The sequence below is a fragment of the Ambystoma mexicanum genome, chromosome 10 (genome assembly GCF_040938575.1).
Source record: "Ambystoma mexicanum isolate Mex_15411 chromosome 10, UKY_AmexF1_1, whole genome shotgun sequence".
Classification (NCBI taxonomy): domain Eukaryota; kingdom Metazoa; phylum Chordata; class Amphibia; order Caudata; family Ambystomatidae; genus Ambystoma; species Ambystoma mexicanum.
The window spans coordinates 1,095,734,378-1,095,760,028 of record NC_090932.1 but is presented as its reverse complement, the minus strand read 5'-3'; positions in this window follow the sequence as shown (position 1 = coordinate 1,095,760,028).

Genomic DNA, 25,651 nt, shown 5'->3' with positions numbered 1-25,651 from the left:
ATAAATTGGCTTCCCCGGTCAGAGATTAGTATAGATGGGAATCCATGTAGCCGAACAAAATTTTCGAGGAATTCTTTGGCTAGGACAGAAGCTGAAGGTAAACCTTTCAAAGGAATGAAGTGGGCCATTTTGGAAAACAAATCCACAATTACCAGAATGGTATTGTATCCCGAACAAGGAGGCAAGTCCGTAATAAAATCCATTGATAGGGTGTGCCAGGGTGCTGGCGGTATGTCTAGAGGTTGAAGGAGACCGGCTGGTCTTTTCTTTTGACCTTTATTTTGGGCGCAAACACCACAGGACATCACAAAAGATTTAACATCTTTTCGCCAAGAGGGCCACCAGAATTGTCGTTTCACCTTTTCCATTGTCTTGGCAATACCGGGGTGTCCCTCTATTAATGTATCATGATAACCTGAAATAACTAGTTCGTGTAAATCCTTGTGCGGCAGGAATAAGTGTCCTTGGTAATAAGGTAAACCATTATCTATGGTAAAGTCTGATCCCTTTTGTATCCAATCCTGTAGGACTGTAGGGTCCAGGAGTTGTTTCACTCTGACTTGAATGTCTTCAAGCGTCTGTAACGAAGTCATGCCTAGAATTCTCTGTTCGGGAATTATTGGTACTGGTTCTGAGTTTGTATCAGATTCTCCCATTCCAATTCGTGATAAGGCATCTGCTTTGCCGTTCTTGCAGCCAGGTCGATAGGTAATCACGAAATCAAATTCAGCGAAAAACAAAGCCCATCGGAGCTGCCGTGATGACTGAGCCTTGGCGGTTTTCAAATACTGTAAATTCCGGTGATCAGTGATCACCGTGATGGTATGACGAGCGCCAAGCAGGTAATGCCGCCAGACTTTAAAAGCGGACTTTATGGCTAACAGTTCTTTGTCAGTGATTGCGTAATTAATCTCTGGTGCCGAGAATTTTCTGGACCAAAATGCTACGGGATGCAGTTGGTTGGTTTCAGGATCTCTTTGAGACAGAACTGCTCCCATGGCTAGGCTGGATGCATCAGTTTCGACGACATACGGGAGATCTGGACATGGGTGTTTCAATATAGGTGCGGAGGTAAACTTAGCTTTTAAATCCTGGAAGGCCTGCTCAGCTTCTTCAGACCATTCAAAACGTTTATTTTTCCTCAAGAGTGCAGTAATGGGTTGTACTATGCGTGAAAATTCTGGGATAAACCTGCGATAGAAATTGGCAAAGCCGAGCATGCTTTGAACCCCTTTTACAGAGCTAGGTGATGGCCATTTGAGGATGGCATCCACTTTTCTTGAGTCCATTCAGACTCCTTTGGGTGTCAGGATGAAACCGAGAAACTCAACTTCTGTGGTATGGAAAACACATTTCTCCAGTTTAGCAAATAGTTTGTGTTGGCGCAGTTTTTCCAGAACTGCCCTAACGTGTTTTCTGTGATCAGATTCCGAAGAGGAGTACACTAGAATGTCATCGATATAGACGACAACACAAACATCGATGAGTTCCCGAAGGACATCATTCATGAAGAATTGGAAGGCAGCAGGCGCATTGCACAACCCGAAAGGCATTACCTGGTATTCGAATAATCCAGATTTTGTACGGAAGGCTGTTTTCCATTCGTCGCCTTCTTTTACTCGCACCAGATGTTATGCCCCCCGGAGATCTAACTTGGTGTATATGCAAGCGTCCTTCACCTGGTCAAGGAGTTCAGGAATCAGAGGCAGAGGATAACGTTTTTAACCGTTATCTGGTTCAATGCGCGGTAATCGATACAAGTTCTAAGGTCGCCTTCTTTTTTAGGCACGAAGAACAAAGCCGAGGATGATGGGGACTTTGACGGGCAAATAAAACCATTGGCGAGGTATTGATCCAAATATTATCTCAAATGCAGGTTCTCAGGTTCGGTAAGGGCATAAATCCTGCTACAAGGGGGTTGTGCACCGGGCACCAGATCGATTTGGCAATCGTACGATCGGTGAGGAGGTAACGTGTTGGCCTGTTTCTTTTGGAAGACGTCCTGAAAGTCCTGGTATTCCGGAGGTAATTGCATGGAGGCAGAGGTTACAGATGCTAGATTAATCTTCAGGTTTTCTGGGTAGCAGGTTTGTGCACAATCCGGTAAGGTTATTCTCTTAGCTCGCCAATCAATTCAAGGATTATGTGTCTCTAACCAAGGAATTCCAAGAATAACCTGAAACTGTGGAGCCTTGATTACATCAAACACAACTGCCTCCTGATGGCCGTCAGGACCAATAAGAGTCACCTCAGTAGTGGAATGTGTTACCGGTCCAGAGGCAATTTCAGTTCCATCGACTGTGGTGATGACATCTTTGCTGGTTTTAGGACGGAGAGGGAGCTTAATCCTAGAGACCAATTCACGATCCACATAGTTTCCAATAGCCCCACTATCGATGTATGCCTTTATTGCATGCAACCGCTTAGGCTTTTCAGGATCTACGAGAACCATTGGCACAATGAAATGCGAGGTCTGAGAGTTAGTTTTCAAGCTCGGCAAGCGGACCCTTACGCTTGTCGGGCTGAGTCGTTTCCCGAAACAGAGTCTTCATGGTTTTTATCAACGGCTCCTACCGCTTTTCGGGGCGGTTTTGCCGGGCAATCTCGTAGAAAGTGTCCAGAGTTCCCACAATAAAGACATAATTTTAACTGCCGCCTCCTTTCACGTTCCTTTTGAGTTAAGGGTTCTTTAACCTCTCCAATTTGCATAGGCTCAGAGACATCAACTCCCTTGGGGTTAGCGTGGGTCTTGACCAACACCCGGGTCTCAAACATGGACCGATCTGTTTTTCTGTTTTGAAGTCTGTGATCCAATTGGACCACTAAGTCTATATATTCTGTGCATTCTTGGGGCGGATTTACAACTTGGGCCAAGACATCTTTAAGTTCTCCGCGTAGACCTCGATAAAATAACGTGACTCTTTTATCCTCTGGCCATCCCGTTTCCACAATTAGTCTATTAAAGGTTGCAATATAGGATAGGAGGTCCTGATTGCCCTGTCGCAGGGATAGAAGTTTGTCATCCAGAGCCTGCCCCTGAGAGTGTCGAGCAAATAACCTTTCCATGCTTGCTTGAAATCCTTGAAAATCACGGAGAATCGGGTCATCTTGAGTAACCAGTGGAACTGACCAATCGGCAGCGCAGCCGCTGAGATATGACAATACAAAGGCTACTTTGGTCTGAGCATTAGGGAAGGCCCCAGGTCTGCATAGGAAGTGCAAACGACACTGATTCATGAATACGGCGAATCGTTTGGGGTCCCCAGCAAAGCGTTCAGGTGGGGCCAGCGGCATGTTTCCAGGTAGATTAATCTGCACAGGGTTACTGGGAACCACAGGAGCAGGGTTCCCTCCGGAACAGGGTAGAGGAGTTTGTCCAGCTTGACCTTGCAAAAGCTGTCTGGCCAGGTCATCAGTTCTTTCCTTTGATATTATTAATTCCCTCTTGAGGGCATTAGTCTCTTGACGAGCGGCATGTACTTCGGCCCGTAATTCCCCCAGTAATTGGGCCAACTGATCAGTCTCAGAAGTTTCCATAGCGCCTGGGTGGGAATTTGTAGGAAGGCTTCGCATTCTGTAACGCTCACCTGACTCCCACGGGGGCGCTGGCCTGGTTCGCGCTGCTGTGACCTCGTCTAAGGTGATGCACAGGGTTCAGAAGACGGACTGGACCGGGCCCCAGATCTGGCTTGTCTGACTCGCAGAAGTATCTTTCTGTAGGTGAGAATAGGGGGTTAACTGTCTGCGGGGTAATGCAATCGGCCTCCCACTTACCCCTCTCACCCTCCTCAAAACCCTTCTGTACTTCCCCGTAGCGTCTCACCTTAGGGTCTGGAAGGACGAGCTCTCCATCCTGCTTCTGATGCAGGGGCGCGTTGGTATCCAGTTACGTCACTGGATTTTCGGATGGGTGAGAACCAAACTTGCTTGGCTTCCAGGTAAGTTTTTCTATAAGTGGTTCCCCTTGTGTCCATGCATTAATGTTCTAATGCTAGTGTCTTTTTCCCCATAGGGGCCGGGGTACGGAATGCCGGGGGAACAGGCACCGACCCAAGGTGAGCGGTGAAATCCTTGTGGAAATCAGGTAAGTCTTTAATGAGTGTTTTGGTAATGTCTTTTCATTCACTCATTAACGTTGATGTCTTTTTCCCCTTAGGGGCCGGGGTCCGAAAATGCCTGGATGCGGCACGGACCCGAAATGAAAAGGGAATGACCCAACAGGTAAGTCTTGACATGGAGTTTTAGCTTTCCTTTTCCCTTCTTTCTCTCACCTTTGTTCTTGTCTTTTTCTCCCTAGGCGCGGGGGCGCGACTGCGAATCCGGATGGTCGCTGCTGAACATGGAGGCGCCCTGTAAAGGTGAGTAGAATGCGGCGCTGCAGCGATCGATGCGATGTGCTTTTAAAAATAAATGTCTTCCTTTTCAGGATTGTCGGCGAAATGTCTCTGGGATGCAGATTTAGCAGGTGAAGCCTTTTCTTTCTTCTGTTCTCTTGTTCCCTTCCTTTGCAGGTGATTCAGGATGCTGGCAGGTGTGGCAGAAGTCAAGATGCAGGAGCAGACACGGTGAGCGTCCAGCTGCTAGATGCAGAACAACGCGAAGCACGTGTGGCTGATCGGGTGTGGTTTAAATAGCCTTGGAAGAAGTTCCTAGAATGTGTCCTTCCTCCAATCAGGTATGTATCCTTCCCCGACCACGCCCGGGTGGTAAATGAGTCCCACAGGTAAAGTAGTTCCTTTCAGGCCTCAAGGAGGCCGGGGTTCTGCAGCATGGTCTGCATCAGGTAAGTGCACCCAAACACTTTCATAATGAGCCTGGCGCCTATGGCGCCAGGACTGACGTTTTCTATGAGCCTGGCGCCATAGGCGCCAGGACGCTGTCCAAAGGGCCCCTATAAGGGGTTGCTGGGACCTTCCCCGGGGACTTGATGTCCGCTTTCGGGGACGCAGGGCCTGAACCGGCTCCCCGGGAGCGGGCATCGTGACACATCTGCAATGATCCTTCAGTTTTATTTTTTGTATGTGTAAAAATGCCATATGCCACTAATGTTACCAAAAATGTAGATTGGGGCAGGGGTGGGCAGTTTGGGTGTGTGAATGAGACTATTACACACACACTGCATTTCGTGGCTCACCTCACCCCCCCACTCTTGCAATGCTGAATACTCCCCTGATCCCACATGTGATTGTCCATATGTGAACCCTCACTAGAGTCAGCCCGTAGCCAAGCCCTCCAACAAACATACACACATCTGAGCTCAGCTCGGCATTAATTAATGAAACAGCGCAGGCCTGGCAGAGCACCTCAGCCAGGCTTGTACTGTCCAATTACATGATCAATGAATGCAGCGCCCACATTGCGGCCCACCAGCCCACCCAGCAAAAGATGGAGGGGACAGAAAGGTATGCCACAAAAGTTGAGGGGGACTTGTTACCCCATGCCCCCTATAATTACGCCCATGCAAACAATCCTTCTCTTGTCATACACCCACCCTCTGGAACTCGATGCCGGTGTCAGCTCCGAATACCCCTACAGTTCTCCAATTTAGCAAATCTCTGAAAACATAGCTTTTTCAACAACACCTGACCAAGGACTAATTCCAATGGACGCACACATTTGTACACATTCCATGTGTGCACACATTTCATGGCATGGCGAGCTAGGTCTGAGCTTTAAACAATAAAATAAACAAATAAAACTACAGTGGTTGATGTTCCCGAATGACCATTGGGGATTTTCAAATAATAATAATTTCGCATTTATATAGCGCTACGAACCCTCAGGTATCTGAGCGCTGCTTATTATTACCCATGGTGCGTGGTGCTCATTTATCAACCTCGGAAGGATGAAGGGCTGAGTTTGGCCCCACCGGGATTCGAACCTGCGTTAGCAAGCTCTGCACAGATGTCAAAAGTGAGCGCTCTACTCGCTGTGCCACTTAATATATAGGCAGTATATTAAGAGCATTTCCCCCCTTCATGATCGAGACCACACTACAGTCCGGAAGTCCTGCGGTGGGAGGAAGGGTTTGATTTTTCAACTGTTTTAGGATCGATAAACTGCAAAACCAAGGACAGTAAGAGTTCCAAGGACTCTTCACTTTATTTCTCAATCGTATACTTACAATCGTATACTTACCAGACACCCATGACTTGCAGAAATGTTAAAAAATCTGTTGAATGTAGTTCAGACAGTCCTATAGGAAGGATACATAGATGATGATATCACCCAATCATGAGTGGATACACATTTTTGGAACATTTTGAACCCAGATATCTGAAAAAGTGTCAGAGCATTGCATGAAGCAAAGGTCACTACACAATGTTAAATGGCCGCCTAATTTCTAACCTTATTGACCGGTCATATACATTTGTATGTCTTCAAAGCATCTTACATATTTTGGTGTATCACTGATATAATACCACATAATTTTGTTCTTATTATCAATAATATGAAAAGTAGGTCGATGAAAATCAACGCAACAGACACAACCGTTAAGCCAAAACAATTAAATTAAAGACAATTATTAGTTAAGGTGCAGAACCAGTGGTTTCCAGAACCTGGAATAAAACAATGGCTAACAAGGCTTTATTTTAATTTGACTCAAATCAAGATCATGTACACAGGGTCATGTGTCCAGTGTCTTCATCCACACCAAAAAGAAACAATGCCCGTGGAGGGGGTTCAGACGGAACACTAAGTCCTTTTTGTGCATTTTCTCTGTAAATACTCCTTTGGAATCTCCTTTTCAGGAAAAGTGCATCTTGTTTCAAAAGCAAACATAAGCTTGCCTTGGTTTCAATTGTGCAGTCATATCCTCAATGAGGCGCCAGAGTATGCACAACAGGCAGCTACAATTCTTTTTTTTTTTTAAACTCATGATAATAGTGTGAGAATGGTTAAGGAACTATCAATAAGTAATGGTGATGTTGAGATCAACTCACCAGTCTTTCACTCCTTAACTTCCGGAATCCAATACGTATAATTTGCCATGGAATTGGCTTTGCCAATAGATGACTGCGTCATTACAGACTAAGGGCCTCATCACAAGTGTGGCGGTATCCCGGTGTTAAAACCGCTGGGATACCGCCAATGCAAATAGCGTTACCGCTACTCAGTCCAGCGCTATTAGCGCCGGATCATGCGTCACGGTTGCCCGGTTATTGGCATTTTCCTGGCATGTTTACCCCAAGCTCTGAGCTGGGAGTAAACATGCCGGACTCGAGATTGGTCAGAGCAGTAAATGCTGCATTTAAGGGCTACCGCCCAACTCGTGATGAGGCCCTTTTACATCCAGCCTTTTGCTCGCGGTAAAACTCCAACTTACCGCCCAACCCATCATAGGGCCAGCCCTTAAATGCAGCCGTAATAGCGTTACTGCCACATTTAAGGGCTGCCACACAACTCGTGATAAGAAGTTCAATTAATAGGTGTCAGGTCAAAATATCAAGTGGAAAATAGAGCAGGTCAAAATAAAGAGCGCACAATATCTACTATGTCAAACAGCAAAGTCCAGCAATAAAGTCAGCAGAAATATAGTATTTATTTGGATAGTGTTTGTAGGGCTGAGAAAGGGAAGTGAAGGTCAAGTTTCAGCTTCAGACAAATGGGATACAGAAGGGAGGGTTGCTTCCCCCTTTTATTCTCCACCAACTGAGTTATTTGTGAAAAAAAATATATTTGGCCAAATGTAAAAGTAGATACGTTACATATAAAACACCATTTAATGAATAGTGATTCCATATTTTACACCATGTGCAATATAATTAATTCAATGTTATATTTTTAAATATTTTGAGGTGAATATTAAGGGAAACTTATATACACAATATAGCGATATAGAACCCAATTAATATCGGGTTATGCCTGTCTAATCGTGGGATTCCAAACATCAAGGGACAATTGGGAGATGAAAGTAACCCAAAAATCATGATATTGAAGACAACCCTCCCTACCACACTGGCCTTGTTTCACTATGTATGAGCTCAAGAGACAATTTACGCCTGGGGTTTTGGGTGACCACAGTAACGCCAAACTGCTTTTACAACTTTTGAATTGTATACATTCCTTTGGGGCCAGCCTCCAACAAGTCAACAGCCACATGCATTTTTAACAAAAGAAAAATATCACCTTCAATGTTTCCAGACTACCTATACCTATAACACCATCACAGTTAAGGCCACATGACAGTCTAGATGTATTTATGTGCAGGAACCCCGTGAATGATAATTACAACTGCAGTTAGTATTCCTGAAAATCCCCCCAATAATGGCTTTACCGCTGCTCATTGTGATGGGTCAGAAATGAGAGGCAAACACAAAGTTGTAATGGTTTCATTATCAGACATCTTTATTAAAATAAAAGGGGTTGTATAAAGGTCTCTCTGTCCCTAACCTAAAGAGAGTTTCCCTGCCTAGGAAACTAAAACTAAAGATCTGTCTGGATCAAGTCGTCAAAATTATATAAACTGTCCTTGTGTCCAAAACATACTTATCTGACCCTCATACTGAAAGTGAATATCTAAGTGTGCAAGGACATGTCTCTGAGTTATGTTTAGCAAAAAGTGTTCACAATTAAAACAAGTAGATACATCCAACAAACATGGTATTTTCCAAGGAGAAACCCTTGGATCCAGAGGGTGGTTCCCTTCCCCTGGATATTTAGGTAGGATGGCAAAAGTGTCTTTCAAACAACAGTTCCTTTGGTTCTTTATGCCAGATTCAGCAGGTTCCTGTGAAAACAATATGTCTCATATACCATTTAGCTCTTGTTCAAATAAGATGCTCCACATAAGATTCTCTTTAGCCATTTTGGGTATCTAGGTGGATTCACCGGATGTACCTATCCATAAGAAATCCTCCCATGAGTACTTCAGGTCTCTGGGTATACCCCTCTGCCAGGTTTTTTGGTCTCAACATAAAAAGGTCTTTGTTTAACTTCACAACTTCAAATGCCCTGAAGAGGGAAAAATCGAGATCAAACCCCTGCCCCTTCACCCCAGGCGCATACACAGAAAGAACAGCAGCAAGAATAAGGAGCGCACCTATCATTTGAACCAGGCCCCAGCGCACCCATGGGTGACAAATATGCTGAAAGACACCCACTTCGCCAACATTGCAACCTACATGATACATTAGCCTCAATGCAGCAGTAGCAGAATCTATAAAACACAATAATCCGTTTAAGGGCTTGCAGATGCCTATATGAATTAACCTGATCTAATTGCACAGTGTAAAGCCATGTTTTAGGAAAATTACAGCCAAGTGCATTTGCCTCACTAAACACCAGTCGCAGTGGGGATTCGTGCTGACTTCAGCAATGCGCCTCACAAATCCAGCAGCAGCCAAGGTGTTACAGTAAGATAAGGTTCCTTTCTTTGAACAACAGTGAACTCTGGCAGACAGAACATCCAGAGCCCAGTGTATTTTCCCTGGGAACGAAAGACATTTTCACAAGACCCACACATCATTTGAAACATAATTGTAACAAGAATGGCTCAGCTGTGGCCAATGAACGCTGAGGGCCCAGGGGCGAAAAGCCTGTTTCAGCTAAAACTGATGGGAACAAATTCATAATGCAACAAGTTTAGAATTAGGTAATGGGGGTGGCGCAGCTAAACCAACCCACTTCCGCAAAAGTCCTAATGTCCAATGATCAGGCTTTTCATAAGGGCTACATAGGTAACCTGTCACTTAGTAGCCAATTGCAGGATGAGATAGGTTTCTGGGAGCTGGTCCAATTCTGTGAGGTCAGCCTGCAGTGTGTTACAAAGCTGGCTTGAAAGCCAGCCCCGGGGGAGGCGGTGCCTGGATTTTCGCTGTGCACGAAGCTCTCTGTGTATTTTTTTGCTGCCCAGAAATAAACGCAGTTTGGAACATGTTGCTGCCTGCTTGGGACTCTTTCTTTGGGCAAATTGGGAGGTATTGGGGTCAAAATGGGAGGTATTGGGGTCTCCCATAGCTGGTGCCCCCAGAAGCCCAACTTCTGGGGGTCCAACTTCTCCCCAACAAGTTGGTGCCCTCTGTGAGGCTCATTGCTATTTGTAAGAATGGACACTGCCTGCTCAAGCCCTGCATTGAGCTGCCCTCTCTGCCACCGACCCAAGAAGCTGTGGGACCCTCGCCTGCACCTGAAGACCACCGGAAGACGCATTTACCGGGTAAAGGCCTGGGGGGCCACTTGGAAATACCCCGCTTAAGGGCAGGTGAGAGCCCTGCAGAAGAAGGGGTCCGGTGAAGCACCCTTATGGGGAGTCCGGTAGCAGAGCAAGTGCCAGTGCAGCATAGGAAATGTAAGTACAAGTTCAAGCAACCAGCAACATGGGCTTTGAGGGGAGGGTGTTATTGTGTGGGGGTAACAATGGACAAATGTTTTAAGTATTAGGAAGTATTGTGAACAGTATGTTGTAGAAATGTTAAATTGTATTGTCTGGGTAGGGACAGGAGCTTTTGTGTGTAGGGAGTGTTCGGTCTTCGAACTAAAAGGTTCTGGTGAATAACCAGGACTATAGACTTGACAGACTTGGACTGCAGAAGTATGTAAATAGAGGTTTACCTGTGAGTCGAGCGTTGTAGTCTGGATCATGGATGATGTATTCCCGTAGTGGTTGGTTAGCTGGAGCTATCCTAGATTGCGGAAGGTGTTTGACTGGTTAAGTTTCCTGGAGAGAGGCGTTTCATCTGTGAGGCGACGCCACAGGTGCAGTTTAAAACAAACACAAGGGAATAAATAGAATGCCCCACCCTGGGGTGTGGGAAGACAGCTGTGGGGGGAGGTATTGTAAATAGGGTGGTGGGTGATTGTACATTGTCGCAAAATTCAGCATATTGGTGGTGATCGGCACGTGAATTGTAGTTGGGACTGGAGCGGTAGCAGCGGTCCCTTCTTGTGTTTATGAGGCTATTGGGTGGGGTAGTGACTCCCACATATCGGACGGAGTGCCGCGCTGGTTGGTCTGCATGGCGATTACATATACGGGGGTATGGCTTTCCTATGAATTGATGTTGTAGATCAATGAGTAGATGAGGTTCCCTGCTGATTAAGCGTTGTAGTTCAGTGAGTGGATGATGTTTCCCCGCAGGAGGTAGCTAGATTGTTCCCGAGTGCGGAAGATAATTGGCTGGTTAAGCTCCCCTGGTGAGGGGCATATCACACGCGAGGCGACACAGCGTGCGCAGTATGATTATAAGAGTTTATTGTGGATTACCTTGCTCCGGTTGAAGCGGGAAGACAGCTGTGGGGATTGTGGGTTTTTATTTTGGGATCTTTGTGGGGTTGGAAGAAATAGGTTATTGTTCTGTCTATGCACATTTCTATGTTAATTTGTACTGTGTTTTTAGTTGGTGACATCAACTTTAGATTGATGCATAGGAGACACAGATTTTTGATGGTGAGGAGCTAGTGGTGTGGTTTTGGAGAGGAAGGAGAGGTGACCCAGAGGCGGTGTGTGGAAGGCACATGCGCAAGATTGTGGGGGTGTGCCGGAGAAGCAATGGTTTGGTGAAGATCAGCTGCACATGGAGTGGGATCATTGGGATCTTTGTGGGGTTGGAAGAAATGGGTTATTGATCTGTGTATGCACATTTCTATGTTAATTTGTACTGTGTTTTTAGTTGGTGACGTCAACTTTAGATTGATGCATAGGACACAGATTTTTGATGGTGAGGAGCTAGTGGTGTGGTTTTGGAGAGGAAGGAGAGGTGACCCAGAGGCGGTGTGTGGAAGGCACATGCGCAAGATTGTGGGGGTGTGCCGGGGAAGCAATGGTTTGGTGAAGATCGGCTGCACATGGAGTGCACGGGCTAAGGTGCAGAGCCAAGAAGGCTCATAGAAACTGAAAACATTTTCAATTATCTTCTAACTTTTTCTCCCTGAACAGCGGACGATCGAAATCTTCAACTTGAGGCGAGGTAAAAGGTATCACACACTAGAGAAATGACTCCCCTTCAACTGTTATGCAGTACTCAGCCCCATGCCAAGATAATTTAGTAAAAAATATAGTGTGCAAAGATTCAAAAGTACTGAAGGCAAATAAATAAGACCATGGCTGCCCATAAGCGGCTTCTCCAGAGGCGTGCAGCAATTGCTACTGACACACATACACAGCACCTACACGGGAAGAGGCTGAAAAGCACCAGGCTACAGTTGAACTGTGGCGCATGAAGGAAAGGAAAGTGGCGAGGCATCAGCAGATGCTGAACCAGCACAAGCAGAGGGAAGAGGGGACTCATCCTTCTGCACCTCCGGGAGTGTAATATTTGATGACACAGATGGTAAGCAAGGAATGCATTCCATGAGAGAAATGAAAGCAGCAGCAAGGACAGACCCCATGGATCATTTCAGCAGACACCACAAGCACCAACGCAGGCACTGTCACCATTACAGTTGCAGACACAGACACAACAAATGACAGCACCACTACCCCAGGACTTACAAGCATCACAACCCAGAGGCACTGCACAGCAGTCAGGACCCATACAGAACACTGACACAATAGCAACAGTACCAGTTACATGACTGGGAGGGGTCATCTTGGTGGGGAACTGCCCTTTTAAAGGAAATGGATTGACATTCTACTCCTAATAAGACAGCCCCCAGACAAACTTGATGTGTCTCACTCTGCCACACACACTCACGCACACTCAATACTGCGGAGGACAATTGCATAGGGGTGGTGATGGGTAACAAAACATTTTCTTTTCTGGGTGGCAGTGGGGGGACGAGGCCATGCATTAGGTAAAAGACATTTGTGACATCATGCGCAAAATGGATATGACCACCTTATTAACAGACAAAGCCATAACTTGTTTAACACCAAGCATACACATGCTAAAACTAAGGAACATTGTGTAGGTATGTTGGGAGTGTACGGTACAGAGGGGGGGTGCGCAAAGATAGTGCTTTTAAAGAGAATAAATTAGGCTACATTATGAGCACACATCTTTCAGCGAGGAGACTGGGCTCATGCATAAACAAATAAAACAGAGCCATTAAATGAGACACACAAGGTGGAGAAAGGTGCACTTGAGGGGGGGCGTGCATTTCATTGACGGTTCACCATGGGAGGAGAGAAATAGGGTTAAAGGGTGGATGATACATGTTCCCAACAGACACCATTTGGCGACAAAATAACACAGTCCAAGTAGTAATGGCACTAGCGCTTTTGAAAACAGCACTGGCGCAAATGCATTAGCAAACACACATAGGGAAAGAGGTCATTGCTGCACGACTTGGAGAATAATGGTTGTATTAAAATTTGGGAGTAGATAATGGGGGGAGAAATATATTGTTTACCTGCAACAGTAATGAAAGTATTGGAGTAATAAAATAATAAACTTAAATGAGTAATTAACAGAGTAGGGTTTAAAAGGTGGAAATGGGGTGGGATAGAGAGAATAGGAGTAAATTGTGATGGTTAGGATTGATAAAGAAGAAAAAAAAGGAAAAAAGAGATAAAAAAGGAGGGGGGGACGTAGCAAATACTTGGTAGCAACTTTCATTAGTACCAGCTTAAAGTGCCTGCAGTTCACTGCGGGGCACGCCCTGAGAAGTTGTGGGAGGAGCCATAGAAAAAAGATTTTAAAACCCTGTGATTATCTTAACTAAGGAACATGATCCTCTTAATTTAGACACACAGCCACCCTATATGAAAGATTTACCACCCTGATGTTTCCCTGTTTAGCTTGTCAGTGCCTTATGCTCACGGGACAAAGGCGCACACTATAAATAGCTTAAAGCAAAAGTACAGTAAACATAAAGACTCAAAGGCCCATTTGTACACTAGCACCTAAATTACGTGTATATGATCCAAGTGTGTCATGAATATCTTCACCTAAATTAAGTGCAGATGATCCAGATGTGTTAAGGAAACAGCTACAGGACAGTGGTTGGCTACCCATTTTCCAGGTACATTTCGAATTGTGCAACAAGATAGGGTCCGACCGCCATTGAACGCCAACCAGGTGGTGACAGGATGGTGCATAAAGGTACCATTGTCTCCTCCCACTAGGACACTGAATAGTGTGAGAGTAATGTAGAGAGGTTAGGTCAAGAAATTAAAGAATATGTCAATTATCAGGTCTCAAGCACTTCTTTTTCATTTCTCGCCAGATACAAAGGACCCAGGGCAGGCCTGAGGACAATGGGCAATTAAAATCCAATGGCTAGGGACTAGAGTGGGACATTTTGCCCTGCTGGCAGACTTTGTTAGATGTGTAAGGTGTCAAGCCCTACAAAGCGGTGGCCACCCTGGCAACGAGGCAGCAACGATCAACAAGGCCAACGCAAAGGATTTTCATGAACTGCAAGACACCACGAACACCTTAGAGTTAGGTAAACATGGCCATCCTATGGTCCAACGCACACAAGCAGCTAGAATAGGGACCAGCATCCCAGTGTGCATAGCATGCTGAAACAGGATTTAAATGATATTTTGTGCACCCGACAGCTGTAACACTTTTTGTTCTTTCTCTTTTCATCGCACATGCAGGTTGTTGCGTATGTATGCTGTTAGAATTGTGTAGTAAATTTCCTTAATGTTATCTCCCATTAATCACCCTGAGGCCTACTCATTAAACCATTTTGAAGCCTTTCCCACTCAATTGCCCACTCTGTCAGGAACCTCAGACCCTTTAGAGCACGTTTCCCTGAAGTATATTTCCTTGCTTCCATTGAATACAAAGCCCAAACTTTTCTACAACTTGAATACAGGGCATATACTGTCCGAGACACATTGAGAAACCCTCAACAAGAAAGGTCCGGGGGGAAGTTTCATTTTTGTCCTTAGTGATTGTTTAGTTCGCAGAGCTTGAGATTACTAACAGGTACTAACGTATTAACGCCTTTCTTGCGATTTTCAGGCGGGCAACTTTATCATCTCATCAGCTGAAAGGACCCAGCAGCGTAAGTGGTTATGGGCAAGCAAATAAGGACTTTTATCCTCACGATAGGGCTGTTAATGATGAACGGAATAATGGGGGGTGGTCATTTAAAAATGATATGTAATAGTGAGCATTACCATTGTACCCCCTACTAACATTCCCTTACCTAAGCAGGAAGATTTACGGTGTCAGTGGGTGAGGAAAAAAACTGCTGCCAAAGTAAGGAGAGGTAAGCGCAGGCACAAAGGGAAGAAACCATACACATCACACACATAGCAGAAGTAACAAACAACATGCACACATGTACAAAATTGGTAGGGACACCACTGGGGAGAGCGGTCCTGACTGCTCTTTAATACCCTTTGCCTTGCGAGAATTGATTACAACATAAATTACTACAGCAGAGCACGACGCCCAGGTATCTCAAAGTGTTCCAACCGTGAAGAAAGTTGCAAGGGAAGACAGCAACATTGGGATGGATGTAAAAAGAGGCAATCCCCTATGAAAGAAGATTACATCAAGACACTGCCCATGATGAACAACTACTGGCAGCTTATTGATAAACAACTGTATGTAGCAAGTGGCCAGAGAGAAAAAAAAAAAAAAGCAAATGCACCAGTGATCAAGCTGCAAGAAAAAAAATAGAAAAAAAGGAGAAAGTTAAAAAAAAAAGAGAGAAGAAAAAATAAAAAGAGAAAAATATGATAAGGGCCTAACAGAGTCGCACAAAAGTGCGAAGATGGTGACTTGGGTGGAGAATGAAAAAGGACCTATACTGTGAAGGCACCAGTCTTATGTTACCAGCACAAAGTGAAAAGAAGTGGACATTTATGCTGGATGCAAGAAGGTTGAGACAAATAGGGAGATAAGAGCAGGAACATCAGTGCTTATGGACTACTATTGAGCATATGCATCTAAAGCTCAAGAGAGACTACCACCGAATTGGGGAGGAGACTGTTTGTTGGTGCGCATCAGCATGCCCTTGTTGGTGATGCCCAAGGAAGATGTGAAGAATGACACATTCCCCAAGATGGAAAACAACGGAAGGAAGAAGTGACTGAACAAAGAACCAAAAGGACAAACAACAGAAGAAGAGAAACAGACAGAAGTGTGAAAAGAGGGGGGAATTACTTTCGAGCGAGACAGAAGCAACATTGGATGAAGTACCAGCACACTAAAGACTGCTCAGCAGAAAACACATGTGAACAGAGAAAGACAAGAACTGGCTAGTGTTTTCATGGTAATGGATACCTTCATGACTGGCTGGTTGATTGAAAAGATAACGGAAGCACTAGTACCGAGCGCAGCATCATTGTACAAGATCAAGATACATTGCGGTTTGCGAGAGAACAGCAGAAGAAGAGATTGGAATGCAAATAATAGACAAGGTGAAAGGAAGAGCCGGACTAAGGGAGAAGATAGCGGTGTGCGACATGGTTCCAACAGTAATAAAGGTGGACACTCCCTGGGATCCGAGGAAGTACGAAGGGAAGTGAGTGTGGTGGAATGCAGAAAGAGAACACTCCTACATGTACTGTTCATCGACAACAATGTGAACAATTATGGACACTTCAAAGAATTGCAGACTGGAAGGAGGTGAATGTTGCTTGATGGTGTGGTCGACAAGTCGACCAGAGGGGGAACTGAAAAGGGAAAATCGAGATCAAACCCCTGCCCCCTCACCCCAGACGCATAAAGAGAAAGAACAGCAGTAAGAATAAGGAGCACACCTATCATTTGAACCAGCCCCAGCGCACCCATGGGTGAGAAATATGCTGAAAGACATCCACTTCACCAACATTGCAACCTACATGCTACATTAGCCTCAATGAAGCATTACCAGAATCTACAAAACACAAGAATCCCTGTTTAAAGGCTTGCAGATGCCTATATGAATTAACCTGATCTAATTGCACAGTGTAAAGCCATGTTTCAATACAATTACAGCCAAGTGCATTTGCCTCACTGAACACCAGCCGCAGTGGGGATTCGTGCTGACTTCAGCAATGCGCCTCGCAAATCCAGCAGCAGCCAAGGTCTTACAGTAAGATAAGATTCCTTTCTTTGAACGACAGTGAACTCTGGCAGACAGAAAATCCAGAGCCCAGTGTTTTATCCCTGGGAACGAAAGACATTTTCGCAAGACCCACACATCATTTGAAACATAATTGTAACAGGAATGGCTCCGCTCTGGCCAATGAACGCTGAGGGCCCAGGGGAGAAAATCCTGTTTCAGCTAAAACTGATGGAAACAAGTTCATAATGCAACAAGTTTAGAATTAGGTAATGGGGGTGGCACAGCTAAACCAACACACTGACGCAAAAGTCCTAATGTCCAATGATCAGGTATTCCATAAGGGCTACATAGGTAACCTATCAATTAGTAGCTAATCGCAGGATGAGATAGGTTTCTGGGAGCTGGTCCAATTCTGTGATGTCAGCCTGCGCAGTGTGTTACAAAGCTGGCTTGCAAGCCAGCCCCTGTGGAGACGGTGCCTGGATTTTCGCTGTGCACGAAGCTCTCTCTGTGTTTTTTGCTGCCCAGAAATAAACACAGTTTGGAACATGTTGCTGCCTGCTTGGGACTCTGCTGCATTTCTTTGGGCATAATGGGAGGTGTTGGGGTCTCCCGTAGCTGGTGCCCCCAGAAGCCCTGGTGGCGGTCCAACTTCTCCCCAACAGCCTACCTTCCTAGAGTCTCTGGTATACTTTTGTACCATGTGTTCTGCAAAGTAATTACGTTTCTTCCTATGATTTAGTGGACCTCCTGGTATACTCCACTACCAGGGATCCTTAGTAGGTTCTATAGATCCCCTGGCATACTCTCCTGCCAGGTATCGTCATACAATTGTAAAGTTCTTAATTATCTTCAAAGTGCCTGGTGTTCTAATTACGAAGACTTTCTTTCATCAACCTCTTAGATCTCCTGGTATTCTCCCCTGTCAGGTATCTAGCCACAAGCTTACACTTCTATATACTTTGAGGGGATTGCCTGGTATAATCCCCTGCCTGGAATTCCTTTTGGGGGTTTTGAAGATCCCCTGATATACTTCTTTGCCAGGTATCTCTCCCCCAAATACTCACTTCCTTATATAAGGGTAGGCATGGTATCAAAAGCACGACAGACACAAGTGAGTCAAATTTCAAGGGTGTTTATTCGAACAATCAGGGTTGGAAAAACGCCTAACTAGCCCTATATCTAAGAATGGGAGCACGCTCAACCAACAAATAATAAATAAAACAGTCCAAGTAGTGTCCATCAAAACAAGATGGCCTAAACTAACAAAAACCTATTGCCTGTCTTTACACTAGTACAATAAATGTGTGCGGGAAAACATGTGTCTTGAAAGCAATAGTGTTCAAAAGGTAATGGGTAAGAATGACTGAGTTCTCGGGTTCCCTTCCCCACGTTTTCAGCACGGGACAAGGGTACACTCGTCCTCTATAATACACTCTGGCTTCTGGGGCACGAAGATGCAGTTCAGGACACAGGCCAGGGCCTTCCACAAGCAAGTCTCTTTCTCATGTTTGCAGGGTGTCTTGGGTGTGGACGAAACAAAGTTCTTTTCACAGTTCAACACAAATGAACGTTCCTTCTCTCCAGGATGAAACGTTCACCATAGGTCAACCTCGATCAGGCTCGGACCTTTCATAAACAAGTTTGCACCACTTCACAGATCTCCCTCAGCCAGGCTCGGACCTGCTAGTTGCTCACTGTTCAGCGTGGGTCTCCCTCAGCTGGACTCAGACCCCTTTTATCACACATTCACAAATCTTTCTCAGTCAGGCTCGCACATGCTGTAACAACTTTCCCTTCCTTCAACTCAGTTTCTTAATCTGTCCCAGGTCTCCCTCAGTCAGACTCGGACCTTTCGATCACAAGTTCCTTAATCCAAACCAATCTCCCTCAGTCGTGCTCGGATCGGTTATTATTAACAAGTTATGAAATTGAAGACTTTCGACTGTGCGAGGGGTTTAACTAGACCTTTCGCATGACGACTTCTATTATTTCACTTCTGTGGTACACAATTCTCATTCTGCAGATATGGCAAGCCTCAGACAGAGACCTTTGACTGGGCACTTGCAATATGCCTGACCACTCTGTCACTCCACAATACTCGCTGTTTATCGAAGGTCATTAATCACAGATCATTTCAGTTCGTACTTCTATTTTCACTTCTGTCGAATCTATGCAGCCTGGCCTTGCACAAGTTTACTTCAACTCACCGGCTGCATTTGCAGCTTTTATCAGGGATCCATGGTCGACACCACAACGTCTGCTCCTCCTCCCCGACTCTTGCTCTAGTGCATGAGGACGGCGGGTATCTTGCATACAAAAGTATGGTTTCACCAGTTTGCTCCACCTCTTCTGGTCTCCCTCAGCTGGGCTCGGACCCCTCTGTGACTCACACGGATCTCCCTCTGGATTTGTAAAGTTTAAAAGTCTTTGGACTTCATGTCCCAGAATGCACCACTCTCATTTTGCCCCCACTTTACCAGCTCCCCAAAATGGCATTCCAGGGCTTTGGGAATTGTGAGGTCAAGGTCTCACCGCCTGCCCCTCTGAAGCCTGGACTCTTCTGGTTTGTCCAGGGGAGGAGATCTGGTGTGGGTACCACCAGGCAACCCCAGCTGCCCCTGGTTTGGCTCTCTGGAGGTACAGCTGCCACTCCACACTGCAGCATCCCCTGTACTCACAGGTCCAGTGCCTGGGCAGTCCTTCTTCCTCCAGGCCTCAAAGAGTCGCTGCAACTCGAATTCACCTCTGGCTTCTCTGCACCCTCCAGCTCGCTCAGAATGTGCCGGTGGGCCCAGCCTTTTATACTGACTGGGAAGCTAAATAGCTTTCAGGTGGGAATGATTGTAAAGGGAGGCCTGACCTTGTGTGGCCTCATTAGTGGGACAAAATGGAGACTGCCCATAGTAACTCATAGCACATGGTTCATATGTGTAAACTCCATGGCTCTGGTTTACCTCTTCCTCGTCCCAGTGGTTTTAGGGAAAAACTGTGTGGAGGGATTATGGGAGTTGTAGTTTTCCCAAAGGATTTTGGAAAAGCCATGTGGGTTTTTGTCAGGGTGAAGGGGGCAACTATAGTGTGTACAAATGGGTTTTTGACAAATGTATCCCATAATGACAGAGGTGACATCGAGTAGGGATGTAATGGAAAGTGGAGAATACCGTGTCTCGCCCTAGGGTGTACCTCCCACAGTCTCCCAGGGTCCCCTTCCCAGGTGATCCTCCCTTGCTTGTCCAACCGCAGGGTTGGGATCCAAGAGCGATAGCCCTTCCCTTGCCACCTGAGTCAGGGATCCCCGGGAATAGCATGTGAGAAATGCCTTAGGGTTCTCACACTAATGTGCTCCTTTCACCAGGATGTCTTTGTGGTTTCACTGTCAACATAGCACAGTTGTATTACTTCCCTGTGCTTTCATTGCATTGGTTTGAAGTACTACTTGTTCCAACTTTCCCCACATTGACATCTCATACATGGGGATTTGTTCAATGTCTGCCTTTTAAAATGATCTTCAGTATGTCTGCGGTTTGTTTAAGTTCTGTCTTTGTACTCTACTTTGTCTTTATTCAAATATTGTCATTTGCTTACATGCCTGTCGGTACTCCCCCAGGGTCTCCAATGGCTCTGGACAGGCTCACCGGTGTCTTGCAGCATTCTCTAGCCATGGCACGTTGTTGCGACAAAGCTTCCTCTCTGGGACAGCTTCCCACGAACTGCAGACCTTCCTCCAACACTCCTGGCCACTCTACGTTCACCCACTGGCAAACCTAATGCTTCTTGGCACGACCGTGGCTCCGGTAGATTTGCTGCTGCTGCCGGTTCCCTGACAGTCCTCCTCTGGTGCCTGCAGTATCTCTCCTGGCCTCGCACCATGCAGTTATGTCATTGCAAGCGGCAGCCTGGAAATGCCTGCCTTCTCCAGCACAGTCCTTTTCCGTACTACTTCCATCACCGGTTCTGCTTATCTCTCCGGGTCTCTAATCGTCTTGACTGCAGACACCATTTTTAAATGTCCACGCACTCGTGCTGCATCAAAACAGATAGGCCACCTGGATAACTTTGTGTTTCTTTCAGTCTGTATTAACTCCTTCTTGCTCGTCTCAGTACTTGAGGCTTTATTCGAGTTGGAGTGTATAGAGTTTCTAGGATTCCCAAATTGATATTGTTTAGGATTTTTATTTAGAAAACATCAGAGATAGGAGATGTTAATTGTGTATTATGTGTGCAGGAAGTGTGAATGGACTTCTGTCTGCAGTGATTTGTAGGAATGGACTTCTGTATTCTAAAAGGGAAGGAATTTGTATGACGACAACAAGCCATCAAGGAATTTGGAATGAAGAAATCTTCTTCCCCAGAAAGGGAAGAATACTATTTCTCTCATGATGCGGTCACCACTTTTCACCAACAGCCATCTCCACCCATGTGCTCCTGCCTCATGGTCCCACCCCCAGGGTTGGTATCAGGTAGCGGCTGCCGTCCCGTGGCCACATTGGAGGAGTTCCTTAGCTGGGAATCAGTGATGACTCCACAGGATTGATCACATCATGTAGTAACAGTAGTGTTATTGTTGGAATATTGCCAGAGGTATTTCAAAAATACCACTTGTGTTTCTTTTAATGGTCTATCAATTGCCACCCTAATTATGATGTTGGAAATGGATACTCTATAGTATTGGTTCACACCACTACCGCTCTATTTTTTTTAAGGCACAAAAAGACAAATCAAACTCTTCTTATGCCTTGCACGAGAAATGTGGTGAGAGGGTGGGCATCAGGGATCACACAGAAGGCATGACTCCTCTGTGAGCAAGTGGATGTTTGACCCGGAAGTTGTATGGGGAGGAATTCCTCATCATCTCACCTTGGTCCCTGTCATGTTGAAGGGCACTATCACAGTGTTGTATGCCAGGGCAGTCTAGCCAGCCTAGACTGAACCCAACCCACTGGTTTACCAGAACAGCCAAGTCCGGGCAGCTATGCCCCTACCACAAACCTTTTGTAATCCCTACGGTGTAATGGTAATATCTCCCCCCAACCAGGGGAGCCTGAGTATCATTCTGAGCCAACTCAAAAACTTTTTATCAGGATAAAAGTGTGTTCTCCCTTTAAGACCTAGGGTTTCTGTGCACTCTTCAACAATAGTGGGCATATAAATACTATTACAATGCTCCTTGAAATATGACATAACTCTTTGATTGAGGTCTGCAGACTCGCTGTTAACTCAGCAGAACTATGGATGCAATGTTGTGGATTTGAGACTTTCTTAATGCTGAGAATTCAGTGCCATCAGAAAAGTGTCAGCTGCCTTGTTCCTAAGCATGCCACCTTCATGCCAGAGATGCAGTGTCACCTCATCCCTGCATGCGCAATAGAACAGAATGCTCAAAAGCGTACACCGCATAATTCTGCCTCTAAAATCACTTGTTAGGGACATTGAGAAGCTCGGTACAGCATAGACAGTAACTGAGAGGTTCAGAGGTGAAACGTTAAAATGCAAGTTGATAGAAAGGCCAACTATACCTTCAGCCCAGCACCTTGGGCCCTTTCGGGTCTACCCTGTGCTCAAGAGGGACAACCAATCCCAGCCTACATCAAATTGCCAGCCATAGGTGCAGACCCTCACTAGAATACCCATCTAGGGGGAGGAAGAAACACACTATAAAATCACTCTGCTCCAGTCAGATAGTGTGGGTCTGGTGGTGCACGGGGCTCATGTTTGGAGAAGGCTGGAAACTGGAGCGTGGTGGAAGAATCAGAGGCTGAAGAGATGTAGGAGAGGGGCAGCAGTAGAGCAGGTGAGGTGAGAGTTGCTAAGGTAACAACATGAGCTTGTAACTTCAGAAGGTGGGAGTGTGCAGAAGGAGGTTGTGAGGTTGGGAAGGTTAAGAGGGCAGTGTGATGAATTGGATGATGTCATCACTCCTTTCCCAGAGGTAGCCTTTCCTCATGTGGCCAGGGGACAGCAGCCGCTACATGAGCCTGACCCTGGGGGTGGCTATATGTGGGAGGAGCACAGAGGGCGAGGCAACCATCAGGGGGAAGGACAGGCATCATCAGATGAGACATGGCATTCCAACTTTCCTTTTAGGGATACCCCCTACATACCTCATTCCTTAATGGTATATTGTGACAAACATCCTCCACACTCTACAAAATCTGCTGAGAGAACTCATGAACATTTAACATCTTTTGACACAACATTTACTGAGGCGAGGAAAAGAGATGCAATGAGCAAGAGTATGACCCATAATGTGCAGTCTAGTGTTTGGGATCATGTGATTGGTCCAGGACACCTTCCAGCCTGGATGCAGGAGTTTAAATCCGCTACTGTGAGAAGATGGAAGGACCTTCCTTCTCGAAGCATCAGCTTTGACACTGGCGAGAGACGTGCCATGCAGTGCAGAGCAGGCAGTGTCCTAATCTGGAGGTGAACCCCGAAAGCAGGCGAGTGGAGGTGGTGAGAGAGGGAGCCAACCCCAGCACTCCACGCTGGTTGGGCAGACCAAGAGGCAGGCAGAACGGGGAGCCATGGCTGCAGAGCGCTGCCAGTGGGAGAAGAAGTGAAGAGGCAAGCTGCGGACTGGGTGTATGATCCAGCGTTGCCAGTTAACCAGAGAAGCGCCCGAAGAAGAACAAAGTTGCAGCAGGAACTGAAAGCCAGGACAGTCTTTGTTCCAATGTGAGAAGTTAGAACGATTTGTGCCGCTGATTGGGGAAAGACGCTCGTGACCGGCAGACAGTGAGGCAAGTACCTGAACGAATGCGAGTGGCTTGAGAGAACACAGAAGTTGTTGGCAAGCCCAGAGTGGAGAAGAGGACACCACAGCTGAGGCTAAGAGACCATGGCCCTCATTACGACCCTGGCGGAGAACCATGGTGCAATTTGCACCATGGTCCATGGCGCTAAGCTGCCAACTCCGCCATGGTGGTTGGCGGATTTACCGCCCCATTCCGACCTTGGCGGGGTGGTAAGTCCCCAATCCCCATTTACCCTTCCCCATTCCCATTTTTGCCCCATAGGGTATAATGGGAGTGGGGAAGGCGTTAATTACGCCACCGTAAATTACGGTGGCGTAATTAACAACAAGTCCCGTAGCGCCATGGATTTTTCCGCCTGCAAAAAGCATGGCATGCATTACGCCGGCGTAAACCCCTTTCCGCCAGGGTCGTAATGAGGGCCCATGAAAGAGTGAATTGGATGACAGGTGTGGGGATGGGGGAAACAAGTAATCCTCATTGGAATCAGTGTCATCTTCATCGTCACAGAACTTTGCCATAAAGTAACTAGGGGAAGACCCATGGCCCCTGGCGCTGAATGTGAAAGAGACATTGTGTTATAAAGTCCTGGGTTGGAGAGTATACCAGGTGAAGAGTGGATCTGAGAGTCACACCCATAATGAATTGTGAAAAAGAACCTGGCAGAGCAGTATACCAGGTGTTTTGTGAGTCTGGGACTCGCACCCAAGTTGTGTTATCTTGGAAGGAGCATCATAAAGATCCCGGAGGATAGCTCAGCTGCAACATGCTCGCCTTGGAAGCAGGACTGCACGAAGCTACACAGGTTCGATCCCCGGGTCCACGCTTAGAAACCTCTGGGTGTTTAAGCGTGTTATAAATACACAACTAAGACAAAGAAAAAAAAACAATTAAGCAACTGAAAAAAAAAAAATGAAACAATTTCTGGAACAGCGCCTTGATGCCTGCGGGCTGTGTGAGCGCTTTAAAAATGTAAATAAATAAAGAAGACTCAGACCCTTAAGAATGGAATTGTATTGAACTTGGAATCCTGGGGAAGGCAGTCATTTCCCCTGGAGTGAGTTGCAACACAAGAGGAGTGAATTATCCTCTTGAGCTATATAGAACTTGGTTATTTCTTTGAACTTTTTGTTTTGAGTAAGTAAATCCTGGGGTAGGGAGCCATCCCCTTTGGAATTGTGAACATTGATCATTGGAAACCTTCGTTAGAGCTATTCCTTTTGTTGAACTTGAACATTTGTGCACTTGCTGAACAAAAGACAATACCCTTTCACACCTTAGAGTTAGTTTTAGAATGTGAGGGCTAGGATAGGATTTCATACACAGGCAATTTTTGATTTGGAAATCGTGCCACTTGAAAGACCCTTAGATTGTTGAGGTAGGGAAACACCACCTAGATTAGGGGCAGTGAGGCATTTTCCAACCCCTTTATAATTTCAATACAAGTCTACAACAACCACCTTGAATCCTCTGTGTCCGAGTCTCATTCCTGGCTCTTCACAGAAGTCTTAACATCAGAGGTGGATAGGGAAAAGCAGGATGTGGTGGGTGACAAATAGGTGAATGAGGAGGTGGTGACATCAACGTGAGAGCAGACAGGCAGAGGTAATCATTTGAGAAGATGTAGTGAGGGGGAAGAGAGATGGAGGTGGTGGTGAGAATTAAGGGAGAATAATAGGAGGCTGTCACATCAGAAAAAGGACAAAAGGGGCTTGTAAGAGCCCAGGTGCAGGACGAGGTGGTGAGACCCAAGGAGAAGTAGAGGTGGCAACATCAGAGACGGGGAATGGCACAGAGGAGGTAACCTCAGAGAAAGAGACAGGCACTAAAGAGGTTGGAGAGAGAGAAGCACAAGGAGATGTTGGTGATGGTATTAAAGGTGGTAAGGACATAGACGGGACCAGATCGTGTGAGGAGGTATGAGCTGGTGACAGGGACCTTATGGTGGGTTTAGAAAGGTGGAGAAAGAAAGACCAGAAGAAAGTTCAGAGATGCCGTAG